The sequence below is a fragment of the Myodes glareolus genome, chromosome 2 (assembly GCF_982192425.1).
Source record: "Myodes glareolus chromosome 2, mMyoGla1.1, whole genome shotgun sequence".
Lineage (NCBI taxonomy): Eukaryota > Metazoa > Chordata > Mammalia > Rodentia > Cricetidae > Myodes > Myodes glareolus.
Window position 1 is genome coordinate 99,475,876 of NC_142027.1, and position 15,108 is coordinate 99,490,983.

Genomic DNA, 15,108 nt, shown 5'->3' on the forward strand with positions numbered 1-15,108 from the left:
ATAGACAGAACCTGGAAACAGCCTAAATGCCCCTCAACCAAAGAATGGATCAGGAAAATGGAAAATATGGTACATTTACACAATGGAGTACTATACAGAATAAAAAATAATGACATCTGAAAATTTGCAGGCAAATGAATGAAGCTAGAAAACATCATTTGTAGTGAAGTAACACAAACTCAGAAAGATAATTATCATATGTACTTATTCTTAAGTGGTTTTTAAACATAAATCAAATAAAATCAGTCTAGAAATCACAGTTCCAGAGAACCTAGACAACAATGAGGACCCTAAGAGAGACATATCTGGATCTAATCTACATGGGAAGAAGAAAAAGACAAGATCTCCTGAGTAAATTGGGAGCATAGGAACCATGGGAGAGGGTTGAAGGGGAAGAGAGAGGCAGGAAGAAGAGCTCAATAAAAAATAAATTAAAAAAGGAAAAGAAAAAGACTATATTGAAGAAAAAAGAGTCAGTAAGTCCTGTCCTTTTTAGTGGTCCCACTACTTTTTAACATTCAGACACTGGAAGTCAGACTTCCCATATATGGGCTCTTGGAGAAACAAACCACAACCAAACCACAGCATTCTGCACTTGACCCTTATAGTTCATGTTGATATCAGAACAAGAAGGCATTCATTTCATGCCAATAGTGTCAAAGTGTTGTCTCATTCCAACATCACTCAGAAGTCTAAGTTCAAAGTCTCTGCTGAGACTCAGGACAAACAACCTGGTAGTCAGTCTGAAAACTGAAAAACAAGTTGTGGCATACTTTAAGGTACACTGCAAAAGAAGGAAAAACCTACCAAGGCAAGCATTGAGTCCTAAATCACCAAGAATGATGATCTGTGCACACTGCAGCAGAGTCACAAGATCTTGGACATCTCTGTTTCCATGATTTGGCTTGTGAGAGGCTAGGCGATTGTCTACTTGACTGAACTGGCTTCCTACTCTGACTGCAACTTTCTGAAGTAGGTATGTCATACTCTAAGTTGCTCTGCCTCTTCTTAAGTATGACTCTCAGCTTCATTTTTATACCTCTAATCCATTTGAGGGCATTCTTTAGGGGCTTTAATATTGCTGCAGACATCAGTCTGACCCCCAAAACTTTCTTTGAAAATGTTATTAGAAGCCCCCATGACTCCATCACTCTTGTATTCTGTGAGTCTGAAAGACCAAACACCATGTAGATGCATCTACCATCTGCATGCTTAAACCAATATGAACCATGGTTGCTTCTGAGGATTGTTCAGCTGGAAAGAAGAGAGCTGAATCTCAGCATGTTCCTTGGGTAAGACAGGAGGCCAGAGTCAGGAATATTCAGGGATGGGCTCTTCTTAGGCTCTACCTCTTTCAAGGTCTTACTATCTCTTAATATCATCAGATTTGGGGCCAAACTTCCAAGATACCAACTCTCATGGGACAAAGCACAACCAATACACAGCATTTTAAGTTTAAATATAGAATACATATTCCTAACAAACCCTCAAAAAGCTGTAAGTGTGCACAAAAAAACAATGATCCTCGAACTTGAAAGAATGGGATAGTTGAGATGGAGGAAGGACAGATATGAGAGCAAAGAAAGAGATATCTTGACTGAGGAAGCCATTATGGACTTAGCAAGAATCCCAGTTCTAGAAAAATGCCCAAGAACCCACAGGGATGACCCCAGCTAAGAACCTAAGCAATGGAGGAGAAGGTGTCTGAACTGGCCTTACCCTGTAGTCAGACTGATGGCTATCTTAAATATCACCATAGAAACTTTGTCCAACAACAAATGGGAACAGAGGCAGTGACCCACATCAGAGCACTGGACTGAGCTCCCAAGACCCAATTGAAGAGTGGAAGGAATGAGATTATGAGCAAAGAATTCAAGACCATGAGGGGTTCATCCACTGAGACAGTTTGCTTGAGCTAATGGTAGCTCACTAACTCCAACTGGACTGGGAGTGAACAAGAATGGAAGCAACCAAGCCCCTCTGAAGAGGATTGAGAGTTGGGGCAGACTGAGGGGCCACTGATAGTGACACTGGGATTTGTCTCTACTGCATGTACCAGCTTCTTGGGATCCTATTCCCTTTGGATATAAACCGTGCTCAACTTAGTTGTAGTAGGGAGGGCCTTGGACTTTCCACAGGGCGGGGTACATGACCCTCTCTTAGGATTGGAGGGGTTGGGGTGGGAGGGTCTGTAGAGGAAGAGGGAGGGGAGTGGGAGAAGAGGAGGGAGTGAGAATTTGGAAAAAAACAGTTTAAATGAATTAAAATAAAAAATTAAAAAAAAAACAATGATCCTCACTTCACAAAAAGAGGATTGGCAATCCAGAGACTTGAAAGTAGTACAGGTCGTTTGACAGACTCTCCCAGAATGACAGGAATACTGACTGAGCACAGAGAATGGTTTCTTTTTATTATTATTGATTTTTATTGAGCTCTACATTTTTCTCTGCTCCCCTCCCTGACTCTTCTCTCCCCTTCAACCCTCTCCCAAGGTCCCCATGCTCCCAATTTACTCAGATCTTCCCTTTTTCTACTTCCCATGTAGAAAGGAAGCCAGGGCAGGAACTCAAGCAGGAACTTCAGTAAAAACTATAGAGGAACACTGCTTGCTGTAAGGTTCAGACTCGACCTTAGTTAACTTTCTCATACAGCCCAAGGCCATCTACCTGGGTAAAGATGCTTCTCAAAACAGGTTGAACTCTACTACATTAATTAATAATCAAGACAATCCCTGAAGATGTACCCACAGACCAATTTGTCCTGGACAATCTCTTTCCTGAGATCCCTTCCTCATTTGACTCTAGGCTGTGCCAAATTGAAACTTAAATATCTATGGTAGCTTCAGTGTAATTGGCTCCCATAATCTCAAAGGGAGCGGTACACTAGGAGGTGTGACCTATTGGAGTAGGTGGGATCTTGTTGGAGGAAGTCTGTCACTGTACAGATGAGATCTGAAGTCTGAAATATGCTCATGCCACACCCAGTGAGACAGATCATTTCTTGTTGTCTGCAAGTCAAGACATAGAAATCTTAGCTCTGTCTCCAGCACCCTGTCTGCCTGAACACCACCATTTGCACCATGATGCTAAGGGACTAAATTTTTGAAAATGCAAGGCACCACAATTACATGATTTTCCTTTCTAAAAGTTGCCATGCTCATAATGTCTCTGCACAGCAACAGAAAATCTAGTTAAGACAGCTACATTATTGTATAATTTTGCTGTATTAAAAAGTGTGGGGTTGTGATGTGGATCAAGGGTAAAGACAATTGCTGCCAAACTTAGGGACTTGATCTGTCCCTGGGAATCACATGGTGAGCATCAAGAAATAACTCCTCAAAATTGTCTTCTTACCTCAACATACACCATGGCATGACTCTCCAATAAACAAGTAAATGTAGTTTAAAGAAAACGTAGCAAGTGATTGAAATTTGCTGACTTTTTATGGCTGATTATTTCTATTTGCTAATTACCAAGTGAGCCCTTGTCTCAATTAATGGACTAGAGTTTTAACTCATGAACCCAGTTCATCCTGGGTAAATGACCTTCTGGATACACTCATTTCTCCTGCACTTGCTGCCTTGATGCTAGCTGAGTTCAAGCAGAATAGGGAGGTAGAACAAATGTTTATTTTCATCTATGATTTTTAAACTTTGCCTCCTGATTACTATGGCATGGCATGATGGGCTTGCGAAAGGAAGACAAACTGTGACACAGAAAGTCAACCGAGAGACTTTCTGATAAAATGATGGCTCAGATAAAAGTTTCTGGGTGGGAAAGGTCCAGAGAAAAAAGCTGGATATGCTAATGGTGAAAGTGTCAAATAGGACATTTGAGTCCAGCTTTTTGATATTGTGTGACAGTACTGTCATCTACACAATCCATGCCTTCAAACCAAAAATTGAGTTACAAAAACTTGTATTATTCCTCAAATCCCAAACTTACAATGCCTCAAATAAGTTTATAACCGGGGGGGGGGGTCTAAATTTAGTGTTACTCTTGGCTGTGTGTGGCTTGTGGGCTGTGGGTTGACACACCCGAAATTGATCATCCCAAAACTGATGTACACATGAGCAAAACTAAGTGGACTTAGTGTGATTAAGTCAAGAAGTTGAGAGGGGATTGGGTAATGGGAGGAGTTGGAGGGAGGAGAGAGTAAGATGGAATTGATGTCAATTCAATACTCATGTATAAAATTCTCAAGAAAATTGTAAAAAGGATGTGTTCTCTATACTTTTAAAGGATACTTTGTTAGGTTGATGAGATATAATAGTTTAATTGTATACACACATAGTTGCTCACAATTAAATTATTTACAGAACTAATGAATCATTATTAGTATTTGAATGTGAGAGAGATACAGTGTGTTTATTGAGTGAGCATCTATTTTGTGCACTGGGTGTGCCTGAATGCATGAGAGTGTATGTATGAGTGTGTGTGTGTGTGTGTGTGTGTGTGTGTGTGTGTGTGTGTGTGTGCAGTACCTACAGAGGGCCAGTTCAGTTCCCACTGGAACTGATGTTAAAGCAGATGTGAGCCATTTAACATGGGTGCTGAGATCCCAATTCAGGTCATCTGTATCATCGGCAAGAGCACTATGTGCTGAGCCATCTCTCCAGTTCACTGAATTCTTTACGGACATATTTACTTCATACTAACTTATTTATGTGTGAGTGCATATGTGTGGGGGCTGTTGAGACCAAAAGACAGCCTCAGGGAATCTATTCCCTCATACCTTCCAATGGGTGCTGGGAATTGAACCCACGTTGTCTGATTTGAAGACAGGTGACTTTACCCCTTAAGCTATCTTGCCAGACTGTAACATTGCCTTTCAAAGTTAATATGACAGCTAATATTAGCACTGTTTTCTTTTCTAAGTACGCTTGAGCTTGAGTCAAGTCCAGCTTATCAAAGTATCATCTTTGAACCCCTGTTACTGGGTTTGACTTCTTGTTATTATGCTTATTATGCTTAGGATTTCTGATGAGTTGGGGGGTGCCCTGATTCTCACATGAAAGACATGCACATTTCCCTTTGGTGTCCTCTTTTTTTTGTAGGTTTGATTTGAAGCAAGTTCTAATATTGCTGAGTAAGGTGTGCTCCTTATGAAGTCTCAGTGCTGAGGTGATATTTTGGAATACTTTTGCTTTTACCATATATATATATATATATATATATATATATATATATATATATATATATAGAGAGAGAGAGAGAGAGAGAGAGAGAGAGAGAGAGAGAGAGTCACCTTGGGTAAACTCTTTAGCTGTAAGTCTCTAACAAAGGGATTAGGTGTGTGTGTGTGTGTATGTGTGTGTGTGTGTGTGTGTCTCACTTTTATGGATATTTGTGCACCACATACATACCTGGTGCCAGTGAAGGCCAATAGGTGACCAAAAATCTCTAAAACTGGAGTTACAAACCATTGTAAGCCAGCTGTGGGTGTTGGGAACTGAACCCAGGACCATCTTCAAGAGCAACCAGTGCTCTTGACCACTGAGCCACGGCTTCAGTACCGACATGGGGACTAGAACAGCCTGCTTATGTCAGGGGCTTGTCATGAGGACCACAGAGAGAGTGTGAAAAAACTTACAGGCTGTGAGGTGCTGTGTGCGTGTCAATGACAAAAGTCTCTGGGGAGGATTGGAAATTAAAAATTCATGTGGACATCCTTGAGAGTTTTCTTTGGTATAAAAATCTAAAGCAGGGCTTATCTTTATGGCCAGAAGGATAGCATGACATTCCTACATCTCTTTCCTCCAGCTCTCACTGTGGGCTTTCTGGAGGTCTTTATCTTGTCCCTGATTAGAGGGCAGAGCTCTGAGTATTACCCATTGGCAAAGCCTAGGATGAGCTGCTGTTTCCCCTACTAATCCTATATGGCATTGGGCAAAGCTAAGTCCGCAAAAGATGAAGACCCTGACAGCTACAGCACAATCCCACACTTAAGTCTCAAGGACGTTGAGGAAGAGGAGACAGTATTATTGTAAGAGTCAGAGGACCAGAAAGTCTGCTGTGAGATGGTGTCATCTAGAAATGCTAGGAAGTAACACCCGTGAAATGACAACAATATTGTCACCTTAACAAGATCTGAACACTGACATCACCAATAGACACGTTAATGCGGACAGGGGAATCTCACAAAACCTCACCCCTAGATGATGAACCTATAGGCAATTAATAACTGCTGAGAGAGGAAGAATTAGTCTTATCTAGGAATGAGTCCCTTAATTGATTGTCTGGTTCAAGTGGTCAGCCCTGAAACCATGCAAACAAGCCACATTAAATGGACACAGCACATTGTTTTCATATATTTATGCTTATATATGTATAACGATAATAATTAAAAGAGATCATAATATTTAGATGGAGTGGAGGCATGGGAGGAATTAGAGGGAAGAGAATAAGGGTGATAATGCAGTCTTTATTTAAAAATGCAAATAAAAAAGATGAAGACCGTGAGCTTTGCAGCCACATGATCTCTTGGATCCTTGTTGCATTAGGGATCAATTATTTAACCTGAGATGAATATTTATCATTTGGAACATAGTTTGTTCACTTGTAATAGAGCAATACTCATGGGTCTGAGGAATGGATGATAAAAATTAATGTGTGCAAAGTACATAGAGCAGTAAACTTTAGATATCATTGTCTGATGTAAGCTTTGTTGGTATAGGGTACACAAGTGTGCATGCATCTGTGGCTGAGTGATCTTCCACACTCTTTACTCCAGTTGAGAAAATGCCACACCAACTCCAGTGTCATCTGTGTGACATGACATACATCATTAAGCTGGATGGGAGCTATGTGTCCTCTGGGACTAGCCTTCCTGGAGGTCTATGGCAGATGGCCCAGTATTAGCCACCGCTGAGGCATAGACAGTTTCTCGATTAGCTGGCAATGTGGGATATGGGCTTTGCACAATCTCTTTTGATATTCTATATATCTACAAGACAAGGATTATCTCTTCAGGAACAGTTCTGGGATAGGGAAGCACAGTATAGGAATGTATAAGACTACAGCAGAACCCTTGTCATACACGGGGTGTATGATGAGCAAGGGAATAGATGGGTTTATGTTAATGGACAAATAGTGTTATATTATACTTTGAACTTTATGGATAGGCTTGCTGGATCCCAACCCCCCTGGTGTCTGCTGCATAAGAAGGTACAAAGAAGTATATTTCAGCAGGTGCAGAGAGCCGGTCAAGAAAGAGTTAGAAAGAGGAAGGGCCATGATAGTGATAATAAGACAGAAACTTTCTATTACTAGATAGATGAAACCGCTTGTCTGAGATTTACATTCCCAAGGGCAAGAGTTCCTCTTCAAAGGATGTTTTATGTCTAACATCTGCTTCTGATAATATGCTTTTCTTAAAAATCACTGATGTGACTAAAAGAAGCTTTCATACTGTGCCAACTGATTATATATGACCTTCTGATTTGTTCTTTGTTTGAATATTATATAATGAAAACACAAACTCAGTAAAATCACAGTAGATTCCAACCACTCTCTTGTGTGTTGTGTCTGTCTGCCATTCACCGACCTCGTGCCCTCCTGAGTACCAAGACCCTGCTTCTCCCACGCTCTGAGTGGCTCCACTGAACCGGTCCGTGGCAAGAAAATAATGTAATCTTTAGACCACAAAGCCACAATGGGTGGATGACTTCTCTATAATCCTTCTTTCTTAGTGCTCTGTCCTACAATCAGGAGCTCTTGGAGCCTGGTTGAGCAGGAGGACTTTGGAGATCCTGAGTGGTAAATAGGACCAGAGTAATGAGAAAGAACTGGGTGTCAGAAATTAATCCAGGAACTATGAAGCCTTAGGCCCATGGCCAGCTATCTGCCCTGCTCATCACAGGACATGGCCAGAGCGCTTGGAATCCATGCCAACAGTCATCACCTGGTCAGTGTGTCGGACAGGTGTATGCTTTATCACATGCACATGATTTTTCTCTACAGGGGAAATAACAAATAAATACATGGTTTTGGGTACTGTTTTAAATTTTTATATTATTTATACTTTCTATGTGTGTCTGATGTGCCATAGCATGCAAGGCGGGGAGGTCAGACCGCATCCTGCAGGAGTTGATTCTCTATTCCCACCATGTGGGCCCAAGAGTCAGCTTCAGGTCATCAGGTTTTGGCAGCAAGCACCTTTACCAGCCAAGCCGTCTCACCCACCCAAAGTGTTACCAATGCAGCCTCAACATTTTGTATTTGGGATTTTTTCCTCTGCTAAAGAGAATTGAATCTAGGGCATCATGCATGCTGCTCATGTGCTCTACTGAGGTACATCCCCAGGGAATTTGCGTTGCTTACATCCACAGAAGGGAATTATATAGAGAACATATAGATATAATACTACATACTATAATATATAACTGTAAAAATACTGCATATAATACTGTATATTTAAAAATCTATAGTTTCTCTCTACTGATTTTATTATTGAAGGGCAATGTAGGTTTGTTTTGTTTTTTTTTTTGTCAACAGGGCTGGGCTCATGGAGATCAGTTGAAGAGGCAGAGGAGGGATCATACGAACAAGGGGGTCAGGAGCATGATGGGAAAAACCACAGAGACCGCTGAGCCGAGCTAGTGGAAGCTCAGGGACTATACACAACTCGGGAACCTGCACAGGACTGAACTAGACCCTCTGAATGTGGGTGACAGTTATGTGACTTGATATGTTAAGGGGGGCTGGCAGTGGCACCAGGACCTATCCCAGGTGCATGAACTGGCTTTCTGGAGCTCATTCCCTTTGGTGGGATACCTTCTTCAGCCTTGATACAAGGGGAAGGGGCTTGATCCTGTCAAATCTTGGTATGCCAGAATTTGTTGGCTCCCCAAGGAAGGCCTTGTCCCCTCTGAAGAGTGGTTAAGAAGTGGGAAGGGGGAGGCTGGAGGGCAGGAGAAGGAGGAACTGGAGTTGGTATGTAAAATAAAATAAATTTCTTCAATAAAAAAATTAACAAAAAAGAGAACATGTATTTGCAATACTGTATATTAAAATATACAACTATAAAAATGCTGTATATAATGTTGTGTATTTAAAAACCTGGAGTCTCTGTCTACTGATTTTCTTGTTGGAGGGCTATGTGGTTTTTTGTTTTTTTTAAATTCAGTATCTATCACTGTATTGTAGGTTAGCCTCAAACTTGCTACATGGCCGAGAACGGCCTTGAACTTCTGATCTTGCTGTCTCTATCTCTGGAGTGCAGGGATTAGAACCAACACCTGGTGGAGTAGGAGGGCCCTCTGTCTATGTGTCACTTTCATTGGTCAAATAAAGAAACTGCCTTGGACTTTTGATAGGACAACAGCTTAGATAGGCAGAGTAGACCAAACAGAGTGCTGGGAGAAAGAAAGCAGAATCAGGCAGATGCCATGGCTCTACTCTCCGAGAAGGACGCTGGTTAGACTCAACCCAGTAAGCCTCAGTCAAGTGATCATACAGATTATTAGAAATGGGTTAAACGAATATGTGAGAGTTAGCCAATAAGAGGCTAGAACTAGGGGCCAGGCAGTGTTTAAATGAATACAGTTTCTGTGTAATTATTTTGGGTAAAGCTAGCTGGGAGCCGGGCAGCAGGAAGTGGTCGCAGCTCCTTTTTACAACAGATTGGCTGCCCAACGTGGTTAACTAATGCCACGTAAAACCTGAGAGGGCTTTAAAAGGAATTCTAGACTCAAATATAGAAAGAGTTTAACACAGCTTTTTGCTGTTTACTGGTGGGGTGCCATAGAGAGATTTCCTGATTCAGCAATAGCAGCAGGAAAAAGCCATGCCATTTTAAAACGCGGCTATCTGGGTCTTGCCGCTGGTGCAATCTCTGGCTATGGAGCATTTCTGGGCCCAGATGTTTGTGTGCCCACTCAGGGTCGGGAAAAAAACCCAACATGCCCGTAGCTCAACTCTTCCTGCCTGAGTATGCAGCAGAATCAGGTCTACTAGAAAGTGGTAGTTTTGAAATACCAGTTTCTAGGCTGTGCTGCCAGCGCGACCTCTGGCTCCTGCGGGAGACGGAGCATTTGAATGGGCTTTTGTGAGTAAAATGCTATGGCTTGCTTGATGGCAAACTGGACTCCTTGTGTGCCTGAAAGGGGAGCACTACATGTGGCTCAAAGGCACAAATGACTCAGAGGCACAAGCAGCTCCACCATGCTAGCAGTGCCACGCGCATGGCTCAGAGGCACAAGTGGAGAGCCTCCTTAATGCTAAACTGTGCTGATCTCAGGCAGAAGCCATCATAATTATCATAATAACAGCTCAGTTAATGTTTAGACTGGGCAGTAAACAGGAGGTACTGTATTACCCCTACATGATGCAAGTTAAGTTATTAAGAAGTGCTTAGCATTTTAAGAAGTACTCCTGGGTAGTAAAGAATTACAGATTCACAATAGGACAGATTCAGACATAAAAGACCTCTAAATGGGTCATAGTGTTAAACAGACATATGTAGGCTTGGGAGAGAGAAGAAGAAGAGTACTAAAAAGTCATAAAGTAAAGTTAGTGCTTTAAAAAAGAAGGTAAGGTCTTCAAAGAAACAGTACAGATAGTTATAGATTAAAAGAAGTAAAGAAAAACAAGCCACGTAAAGATGGAAAATACACAGAGAGTCTGGATTATGTTTATTGTGTTTTCTTTGAATTTTTTGACGGTGAAGGAGCTAAGTACAGAAAAACATTTCATTGTATGGGCTGCCAAACTAAACCAACATATATGTTCTAAAGGTATAATGACTTCAGAATTTGGGTCTAAGGATATGATGCTTTGGGAAAGAGGTTCTTCTGTTTTCACAAAGGATGAGACCTATGAATTACATTTAGACCAATATGGTATGATAGACCACACCCTCCTGAAAGGTTGCTGTGAACACCCTCAAAAAATTACTTTGCTCAACTGCTGACTGAGAGGAACCTAGCACACAGGATATACCATGAAAGACCTGAATAACAGCATCCCAATACAGCAGGAAGCAGTTTGGAGAAAAATAACTGCACCCATATTTCCAAATATTGTTTAGAAATGTTCTTTTACATTTAAATGGGGATATGATATAGATATGAATAATTTGCATTGGTATGGATTTTAAGGTCAATTTTGTTATATGTATATGTATTTCTGATCTTGATGAAGGTATTGTGATTGTGTAGTTCATTTTAAAAATGTAATGTATAATTAGGAAATATAGGTTGTTAATGGATAATCACCAATAATAATCAAGCTTGTAGTCATGTTAGTTAGATTTTCTAGATATATATAGATATATTTCAGTTAGATAGGCATTTTTCATATCTTTCAAAGACTACAGAATATGGCATTTTAAATGTTTTAATAACTTAGAGTTTTCATGACAATGAGACACGTCTGCTCCTGGCAGCACCAGCTACTTCAAGAGGAAGATGGGCATCAAAGAGGCTCCTTATGGAGTTTGTTAGCCATTTGGGCAAGAAACTGCTCTTGCCTGGACTGTTGCATAAACTGGACACAAAGAACCCACAGAGAGAGGACTGCTGAACTTGCCTAAATGTAAGATGATCCTTCTGGGTTCCTGATTCATGAAAGAATCTACGAGATATTCTGCAGGATGCAAAAGAAAGTGACTGAACTGTCTTTGAAATTTCCTGCTTCATGGAAATGTCTGCTGGATACTATGGGTCTGTAAGCTGAAGATGGATGCCCCAATGGAACAGAATAACTTTGGGTACTGTACAGGCAGCGAGATGTCTCTGTCATTTCAAGAATTTGGAAGTTGCTTATTTCTTGTTTGCTTAGGTAATATTGTATCCTTCTGGAGTCTTTGATGGAGTTGAAGAATAGATAGATATTTATAGTTTTCCTTAGTTACGATAAAAGATAAAGTAAATATAAATATTGTAACTGTAATTCTTGCTTGATAAGTGTTTTGCTATATATAATTTTACTATGTTAAAATGAAAGCCTTTCTGTTTTATTTAAACAGAAAAAGGGGGAATGGAGTAGGAGGGCCTCTGTCAATGGGTTACTTTCATTGGTCAAATAAAGAAACTGCCTTGGACTTTTGATAGGACAGCAGCTTAGATAGACAGAGTAGACAAAACAGAGTGCTGGGAGAAAGAAAGCAGAATCAGGCAGACGCCATGGCTCTACTCTCCAAGAAGGACGCTGGTTAGACTCATTCCAGTAAGCCACAGTCAAGTGGTCATACAGATTATTAGAAATGGGTTAAACGAATATGTGAGAGTTAGCCAATAAGAGGCTAGAACTAGGAGCCAAGCAGTATTTAAATGAATACAGTTTCTGTGTAATTATACTGGGTAAAACTAGCTTGGAGCTGGGCAGCAGGAAGCGGCTCACCATTCCTGTTCTGTGGTACTGATGATCTAGCCTAGGGCTTTGTGAGTACTAGGCAAGAACTCTCTCAACTGAGCTACATCCCCAACACAGAGTGCCATTCTGTACTTATTTTTATTTAATAAATTTTGTTGTCTGACACAATGTATATAATGCATTCTGGCTAATTTCTCCACTCTCACTCATTTCCCTCCCACCCCTGTCAATCTTCCTTTCTCCCTGCAAATCTCTTTCCCATATTTGGGATTTCTTCTGTGTCATATAGACTTTAACTAGTGCCATCTGTGTGACCGTGGGTTTAGATCTGTCCACTAGAGCCTGTGTTCTCACCACTCCCCACACAAATGCATACAATGCCTCCCTCTCACCCAGAAGCCGTGTCAACAGTTCAGCAGTAAGTGGTAAGGTCTCTCTCTTCTCATAATGACCACTAGCATGGAGCAACAGGTAATGAATTTTGGTGTATTGAAGGACCAGAAGAATTTTGTTTTGTTGTTGGTTTTTGTTCCCCAAGACAGGGTCTCAAGTGAGACAGGCTGGTCTCAAACTTCTTATGTAGCTTTCAACTTCCTCTTTGAACTTGGGATCCCCCTGCCTCTACTCCCTGAATCTGGGATTACAGAAGTGCACCACCAATTACGTGGTGCTGGGGATGGAGCCAGGGCTTTGTAACTGCTGAGCTGTCACTCTCCCAGCTGATTCTTACCACTACTCCTCGATTTTCTTTTTCACAAACAAACAAGCATCAGTGGTATCAAATTAAAATAAAAACTTTAGCCAATACATCAGTCTTAAGCAAATCATCAGAATATGAATACATGCGTATTCATACTCTGCATGATTTATCCATTTGCAGTGTAATTTTCAATGTTTTACGTGTGGTTCTATATGGTTATACAAGCTACACAGGCAGTGAGTTTTAGAACATTCTCATCACTCAAAAAAATTTCCCCTAACATTTACTAGCAACTAATCAAAGAGATTTTAACACAAAATTGGAACCATTCTTGACCCAACCACCTCTTCTAACTCAAGATGACAGGTCTGAATGACCACTCTATTACAAATTAGTGACTGCTAGTCACAATCTAGTAAGGGTGCTGTACAGGAAGACCCTCAGTGCTGGGCTAGAGGGAAGGAGATGCATGTGTACGAGACATGCCTCAGGAGAAGTGGTTTTATTTCTTAGGGGCACATGTGAGGACAGATTCAAAGAGACTTTCTTTTTGTGAGTTGTGTTGTTTACAGCCACAGAATGAAATTATATAGAGAACATGTAGACACATTACTGCATACTAAAATATACAACTGTAAAAAATACTGTATATACCTCATAGAATACTGTATATTTTAAAATGGAGTCTTTCTCTACTGATTTCCTTATTGAAGGGCCATGTACTTTCTTTTTCAGTGGAAGGCTGAGCTCATGGAGATCAGCTGATGAGGCAGAGGAATCTTACAAACAAGGGGGTCAGGAGCATGATGGGTAAAAGCACAGAGACAGCTGAGCCGAGCTAGTGGGAGCTCACAGACTATAACTGACTGGGGAACCTGCAGAGGACTGAACTAGACCCTCTGAATGTGGGTGACAGTTATGTGACTTGATATGTTAAGGGGGCTGGCAGTGGCACCAGGACCTATCCCAGGTGCATGAAATGTCTTTTTAGAGCCCATTCCCTTTGATGAGATACCTTGCTCAGTCTTGATACAGGGAAAAAGGCTTGGTCCTGTCAAATCTTAGTGTGCCAGACTTTGTTGACTCTCCAAGGAAGGCCTTGCCCCCTCTGAAGAAAGGATAAGGTGTGGGAAGGGGGAGGCTGGAGGACAGGAGAAGGGGAAGGGAGGAGAAACTGAAGTAGGAATGTGAAAATAAAAAATAATTTTAAAAGAAATAAACAAATAAAAAGAGAACATGTAGATGCGATGCCATATATTAAAATATACAACTATAAAAATGCTGTATATAATGTTGTGTATTTAAAAACCTGGAGTCTCTGTCTATTGATTTCCTCATTGGAGGGTTATGTGTTTTTTTTAATACAGGATCTATCACTGTAGACCAGGTGAGACTCAAACTTGCTATGTAGTCAAGAATGGTCTTGAACTTCTTATCTTGCTCTCTCTACCTCTGGAGTGTGGGGATTAGAACCACCACCAGACCCTGTTCTGTGGTGTTGGTGATCCAGTCTAGGGCTTTGTGAGTACTAGGCAAGTACTCTATCAACTGAACTACATCCCCAACCCAGTGTACCACACTGCACTTATTTTAACTTAATAAATTTTGTTGTCTGACAACCTGTATATACTGCATTCTGGCTGATGTCCCAATTCTCACTTATTTCCCTTCGACCCTTTTCAATATTACTTCCTCCCTGAAAATCTCTTTCCCATATTCATGATTTCTTCATGTCCTGCAGACTTTAACTAGTGCCATCTGTGTGACCATGGGTTTAGATCTGTCCATTAGAGCCTGTAGGCTCACCACTCACCAGTGTGCTAACACACAAGTGCATGCAATTCCTCCCTCACCCAGAACCTGTTAGGTGTCAACAGTTCAGCAGTAAGTGGTAAGGTCTGTCTCTTTCTCATGATGACCACAGGCATGGAGCAACAGGTAATGAATTGTGGTATATTGAAGGTGTAGAAGAATTTGGTCTTGTTGGTTTTTGTTCTATGAGATAGAGTCTCATGTGACCCACAATGGTCTCAAACTCCTCATGTAGCTTTGAACTTCCTCTTTGAACTTGGGATCCCCCTGCCTCTACTTCCT